The following is a 7314-nucleotide window of genomic DNA, read 5'->3' on the forward strand; positions in this document are numbered from 1 at the left end:
CAAGGTCTTGCTCTGTCACCTAGGCTGGACTACAGTGGCAAGATATCAACTCACTGCAACCTCCAGCTCCCAGGTTAAAGCGATTCTACTGCTTCAGCCTCCCAAGTCGCTGGGACTACAGGCGTGCACCACCACGCCCAGCTAATTTTTTGTATTTTTAGTAGAGGCAGTAGTAGGGTTTCACCATGTTGGGTAGGCTGGTCTCAAACTCCTTACCTGGCTGGTCTATGACTTGAGCCAGGCACGGTGGCTCACGTCTGTAATCCAAACACTTTGTGAGGCCGAGGCAGGTGGATTACTTGAGGTTAGGAGTTCGAGACCAGCCTGGCCAACAGGGTGAAACCCTCTGTCTACTAATAACACAAAAAAATTAGCTGGGCATGGTGGCGAGTGCCTGTAGTCCCAGCTACTTGGGAGACTGAAACAGGAGAATTGCTTGAACCTGGGAGGCTGAGGTTGCAGTGAGCCAAGATCATGCCACTGCACTCCAGCCTGGGTGACTGAGCGAGACTGTCTCAAAAAAAAAAAAAAAAAATGTTTCAGAATCCATGGATGTTCATTTATTTCCTCCTAATTTTAGACACAATACCATTAAATTTACTCAACTGGTTTCCAGCATAGATAAGAAGTAGCGAATAAGTGGCAGCAAGATGGCACTGCATGCTAACAAGAGAATGACACACAAAGAGAAGCTATAGTCATAGAGGCCAGGAGCAGTGGCTCATGCCTATAATCCCAGCACTTTGGGAGGCTGAGGTGGGTGGACTGCTTGAGCTCAGAAGTTCAAGACCAGCCTGGGCAATATAGCAATACCCTGTTTCAAAATAAATAAATAAATAAATAAAATAAATGCCATAAAATATAACTACTAGGAATCATCAGGAGGTCACAGTAAATACCAGCGCAGCATAATGACTTGAGACAGTGATTCCACCCCAACAGAGATCTTAATTTCCCCATGTACAAAATGCAGATAATAATAGTACTTACCACATAGTGAAAAGGATCAAATTAGATACAGCAAGGTAAACAAAAAAACAAAAACCAGAAAACAGTGCTTAGGCATGGTAATTATTAAATGAATGTTAGTTTTTCTTTTGTTAATTTTATTTTTATTATTTTATTATCACTATTATTGCCACTTAAAGTCATGTAACCTTAGGAGAGTTACTCAATCACTCTGAAACTCATTACCTTAGCTTGCCCCATATGATTGCAACAAAAATCAACAAGAAAATGCACATGAAACTTTATTTAAGCTGCCAAATATTAGACATATATTTATTTATTTATTGAGATGAAGTTTTGCTCTTGTTGCCCAGCTGGAGTACAATGGCGTGATCTCGGCTCACTGCAACCTCTGCCTCCTGGCTCAAGCAATTCTCCTGCCTCAGTCTCCCGAGTAGCTGGGACTACAGGTGCCAGTCACCATGCCCAGCTAATTTTTTGTATTTTTAGTAGAGATGGAGTTTCACCATATTGACCAGGCTGGTCTTGAACTCCTGACCTCAGGTGACCCAGCTGCCTCGGCCTCCCAAAGTGCTGGGATTACAGGCATGAGCCACCACCCTGGCCTCAGATACATTTTTAAAGAAACAAATCCGAAGGGCGCGGTGGCTCAAGCCTGTAATCCCAGCACTTTGGGAGGCTGAGACGGGTGGATCACGAGGTCAGGAGATCGAGACCATCCTGGCTAACACGGTGAAACCCCGTCTCTACTAAAAAAATACAAAAACGGCCGGGCGCGGTGGCTTAAGCCTGTAATCCCAGCACTTTGGGAGGCCGAGACGGGCGGATCACGAGGTCAGGAGATCGAGACCATCCTGGCTAACGCGGTGAAACCCCGTCTCTACTAAAAAATACAAAAAAAACTAGCCGGGCGCGGTGGCCGGCGCCTGTAGTCCCAGCTACACGGGAGGCTGAGGCAGGAGAATGGCGTAAACCCGGGAGGTGGAGCTTGCAGTGAGCTGAGATCCAGTCACTGCACTCCAGCCTGGGTGACAGAGCAAGACTCCATCTCAAAAAAAAAAAAAAAAAAAAAAAAAAGAAACAAATCATCCTATACTCTTCTGCAGCCCCAAAGAGCTACAGTGAAATGGACCAAGAAAGGAGGAGTGTTCATGATAATCCTGAATCATCAAAAATGTATTTAATTAACTTCATTCAGTCAGTGAATATTTACTAAGGAGGCTCAATATGCTGTGTGCTAGACCAGCCCCTGTTGGTCTGATCCCCTCAAGGACCACTTGGTCTGATACAAAATACTTCAAATACTTCAAACATAACACAATAAATATTGTAATAGACGATAAAAGTAGGAAAGAAAGTAACATGAATGAATGATATGCAGAAATTATAGTTGAATTAAATGGGTATTAAAAGTTCAGAAGGGACTTGCTGCATGGGGAAGAAAACATTCTGGATGCATATGAAGGGGTAAGAAAGGCATAGCATGTTTCAGAAATTATGAAAAATCCAGGTATGTATTGGGGAAGGGTTGGACAAGAGGGAGACCCAGAAAAAATAAGGTGGGGCCTTGTAGCATTTGCAAAAGGGTCTAACTGATATCTAGAGTCATGTTTTTTTACTGCAGGAAATAGGAAAAAACGATCCACGTTATTGGATGGTTTTGTGGGACTCACAAAATCAGCAGGAGGCTGAGGGTAAGACTTGGAAAGCAGAAAGACGCCAAGGAACTCTGTCAAGTCAAAAAACACAAAATACACCAGCTGTTTTTCAGTCAGAACAGACTGGCCACTGTGGGATGCTTCTGCAGGTTCCCATGAACAGATCTAAGTGTCCCTTGGCTTCAGTGGAGCTGCCTCCAGAGTCAGTGCCCAGGGCAGGAGGATCCAATTTCTTCCCTCTTCAGGTTTCATAGTAAAATGTGGGTCACTGAATCCTACCAAAACCATACACAATGACAGATTTCCCCAAAATAGGAAAGAGGAGTTGGTTAACAGCCACAAAAACAAAACAAGACAACAAATACAGAATTTTAGGCAGTGACACGATCAGATTTATAAACTAATATCGTTTGGCCATGTCCCCACTGAAAGCTTATCTTGACCTGTATAGTTCCCATAATCCTCACGTGTTGTTGGAGGGGTCTGGTGGGAGGTTATTGAATCATGGGGGTGGTTACCTCCATGCTGTTCTTGTGATAGTGAGTGAGTTCTCACGAGATCTGATGGTTTTACAAGGGGCTTCCCCCACCGCGTGCCCCCTGCCCCCTGCCCCCTGCCCTCCCCAGCCATGCTGAACTGGGGGTCAATTAAAGCTCTTTCCTTTATAAATTACCCAGTCACAGGTATGTTTTTCTTTTTTGGAGTTTTTACATTTTGTATTTGATACATAATATTTGTACATATTTTTAGGGCACATCATGTACTATTTTGTTACATGCATAGGATATGTAATGACCAAGACAGAATATTTAGGTATCCATCACCTCCACTATTTATCACTTCTATGTGTTGGGAATATTTTAAGCCTGCTCTTTTAAAATTTATTTTATTTTATTTTAAGTTCTGGGGTACATGTGCAGGATGTGCAGGTTTTTTACATAGGTAAACGTATGCCATGGTAGTCTGCTGCACCTACCAACCCACCACCTAGGTATTAAGTCCGTGATGCATTAGCTATTTTTCCTGATGTTCTCCCCACTCGGGTATGTCTTTATTAGCAGCATGAGAATGAACTAATACATATGTTCAACAGAAGATGGCTATGAAATAGCTTAAATGATACAAAAGAGCATACACTGAAAAACATATATATATATATTTTTTGAGACAGGGTCTCACTCTGTCACCCAGGCTGGAGTGCAGTGGTGTGATCTTGGCTCAATGCAACCTCTGCCTCCCATGTTTAAGCAGTTCTCCTGCCTTAGCTGGGTTTCAGTTGCGTGCCACCACACCCAGATAATTTTTGTGTTTTGGTAGAGATGGGGTTTCACCATGTTGGCCAGACTGGTATTAAACTCCTGACCTCAAGTGATCTGCCCGCTCCCAAAGTGCTGGGACTAGGCTGGGCGCTGTGGTTCACATCTGTAATCCCAGAATTTTGGAAGGCCGAGGCTGGCGGATCACCTGAGGCTAGGAGTTGGAGACCAGCCTGGCCCACATGGTGAAACCCAATCTCTACTAAAAATACAAAAATTAGCTGAGTATGGTGGCACCTGCCTGTAATCCCAGCTTCTCAGGAAGCTGAGGCAGGAGAATAGCTCCAACCTGGAAGGCGGAGGTTACAGTGAGCAGAGATCATGCCACTGCACTCCAGCCCGGGTGACAGAGCAAGACTCCATCTCAAAAAAAAAAAAAAAAAAAAAAAGAAAGAAAGAAAAATAAAGTGCTGGGATTACAAGCATGAGCCACCATGCTGGGCTGAAAAATATTCCTATGTTTAATCCCTGAGTTTTCTTTTCTTTTTTTTTTTTGAGACAGAGTTTCACTTTTTTTGCCCAGGCTGGGATGCAATGGCACAATTTCAACTCACTGCAACCTCTGTCTCCCGGGTTCACGCGATTTTCCTGCCTCAGCTTTCCAAGTAGCTCGAATTACAGGCATGTGCCACCACGCCTGGCTAATTTTTTGTATTTTTAGTAGAGATGAGGTTTCGTCATATTGGTCAGACTGGTCTCGAACTCCTGACTTCAGGTGATCCAACCGCCTTGGCCTCCCAAAGTGCTGGGATTACAGGCGAGAGCCACTGCGCCTGGCCAATCCCTAAGTTTTCTTGCATAATTGAGAGCATATATATTTCTATGTATTTTACCATTTTGGTTGTTAGATAAATGGAATATTGACTATTTTATATTAATTTTATCTCCAGCAACTCTCATGAATTATATTGTTGCTTATAATAGTTGTTCGGTTGCTTCTCTTCAGTTTGTCAATCTGCTTGGTGTGGTAGGCAGAATAATCATTTCCTATAGGTGTCCATATCTTTATCTCTGGAACGCGTGATTATATCGTTACTTTATATGGCAAAAAGGATTTTTTTCAGCTGTTACTAAATTACGAATCTTGAAATAGGGAGATTGTGCAGTTTTGCTTGGGTAAGCCCAATGTAATCACAAGAGTTCTTTTTTTTTTTTTTTTTTTTTGAGACGGAGTCTCGCTCTGTCACCCAGGCTGGAGTGCAGTGGCCGGATCTCAGCTCACTGCAAGCTCCGCCTCCCGGGTTTACGCCATTCTCCTGCCTCAGCCTCCCGAGTAGCTGGGACTACAGGCGCCCGCCACCTCGCCCGGCTAAGTTTTTGTATTTTTAGTAGAGACGGGGTTTCACTGTGTTAGCCAGGATGGTCTCGATCTCCTGACCTCGTGATCCGCCCGTCTCGGCCTCCCAAAGTGCTGGGATTACAGGCTTGAGCCACCGCGCCCGGCCACAAGAGTTCTTAAGAGATGGAAAAGAGAGACAGAAGAGCCAGAGAAGAGGCAATGATGGAAGCAAAGATTGGAGTGATGTGGTGCCATCAGCCAAGAAGTTTAGGCGGCTTCTCTAAACTTCTGGAAAAGGCTAGGAAATAGATGCTCCTCTAGAGCCTCCAAAATGCAGCCCCGACAACACCTTGATCCTAGCCCACTAACACTTCAGATTTCTGACCACGAGAATTATAAGGTAACAAATGCGTATTGTCGCAATCCACTGAATTTGTGGTAATTTGTTATAGCAGCCATAGGAAACTAATATGTGGTCTTTCCAATACCTCCTTTACCTTATTTTTTTCAATTAGCAATAGATTCCTACATTACTTTTCCCTCCCCTCCCCTCCCTTCCCCTCCTCTCCCCTCTTCTCTTTTCACTTCTTTTTTCTCTCTCTCTCTCTGTCTCGTTTTTCATAGAGCAGGGCTTTACTATATTGCCCAGCCTGGTATCAAATTCCTAAGGCCAAATGATCCTCTGGACTTAGCCTCCCAAAGTGCTAGGATTACTGGCGTGAACCACCATGCCTGGCCTTTTTTTCCTAATATATGAAACAGATGGCCGGGTGTGGTGACTCACGCTTGTAATCCCAGCACTTTGGCAGGCCAAGGCGGGCAGATCACCTGAGGTCAGGAGTTTGAGACCAGTCTGGCCAACATGGTGAAACCCCGTCTCTACTAAAAATACAAAAATTAGCTGGGTGTGGTGGTGCGTGACTGTAATCCCAACTACTCTGGAGGGTGAGAGGTGGAGGGTGAGGCGGAAGAATCGCTTGAACTCGGGGGGCGGAGGTTCCAGCCAGCCGAGATCATGCCACTGCAATCCATCCTGGGTGACAGAGTGAAACTTCATCTCAAAAAAAGAAAAATAAAATAGAAAAACATAATATAAAATCAATTCATAAAGATTTGCCTCCTGTATTTGCAGCTTCAGAATATTCTGTTTATGTATTTTTTCCTATGTTTAAAAATTGTATTGTGTTCTTCGTTTTGTTGTTGTTGTTGTTGTTGTTTTTTTTTGAGATGGAGTCTTGCTCTGTCACCCAGGCTGGAGTGCAGTGGCCGGATCTCAGCTCACTGCAAACTCCTCCTCTCGGGTTCACGCCATTCTCCTGCCTCAGCCTCCCGAGTAGCTGGGACTACTGGCACCCGCCACCACGCCCGGCTAGTTTTTTGTATTTTTTAGTAGAGACGGGGTTTCACCGTGTTAGCCAGGATGGTGTCGATCTTCTGACCTTGTGATCCGCCCGTCTCAGCCTCCCAAAGTGCTGGGATTACAGGCGTGAGCCACCGCGCCCGGCCTGTTGTTTTTTTTTTTTTTAGATGGAGGCTCACTCTTTGCCCAGACTGGAGTACAGTGGTGTGATCTCAGCTCACTGCAACCTCTGCCTCCCAGGTTCAAGTAATCCTCCTGCTTCAGCTTCCCGAGATCGTGTTATTGCACAATGTGCCATTACACATGGCACACTGTAATCCACAATGTGCCATTACAAGGACGCACCACCACACCTGGCTAATTTTTGTATTTTGGGTAGAGATGGGGTCTCACCATGCTGGCCAGGTTGGTCTCAAACTCTTGACCTCAGGTGATCTGCCCACCTTGGCCTCCCAAAGTGCTGGAATTACAGGCGTGAGCCACCACACCCAGCCAGTATTGTGTGCTTCGAATGCTAGCAAAGAATAAAAAAATTGTATTATGCTTTTTTCTTGAATTATGAGTTGTTTGTACAGCAAAGAAATAAGCACCGTAACTATAGTTGTTGGAAATATAACCAATTTGTAGATCTTAATATTGTTATCACTTTATTATTGACTTTTTTCATTTATTAAATTTATCAGTATCTTTTTTTTTTTTTTTTTTGAGAGGGAGTCTCGCGTTGTTGCCCAG

The sequence above is a fragment of the Papio anubis genome, chromosome 3, assembly GCF_008728515.1.
Source record: "Papio anubis isolate 15944 chromosome 3, Panubis1.0, whole genome shotgun sequence".
In the NCBI taxonomy this organism is placed as follows: domain Eukaryota; kingdom Metazoa; phylum Chordata; class Mammalia; order Primates; family Cercopithecidae; genus Papio; species Papio anubis.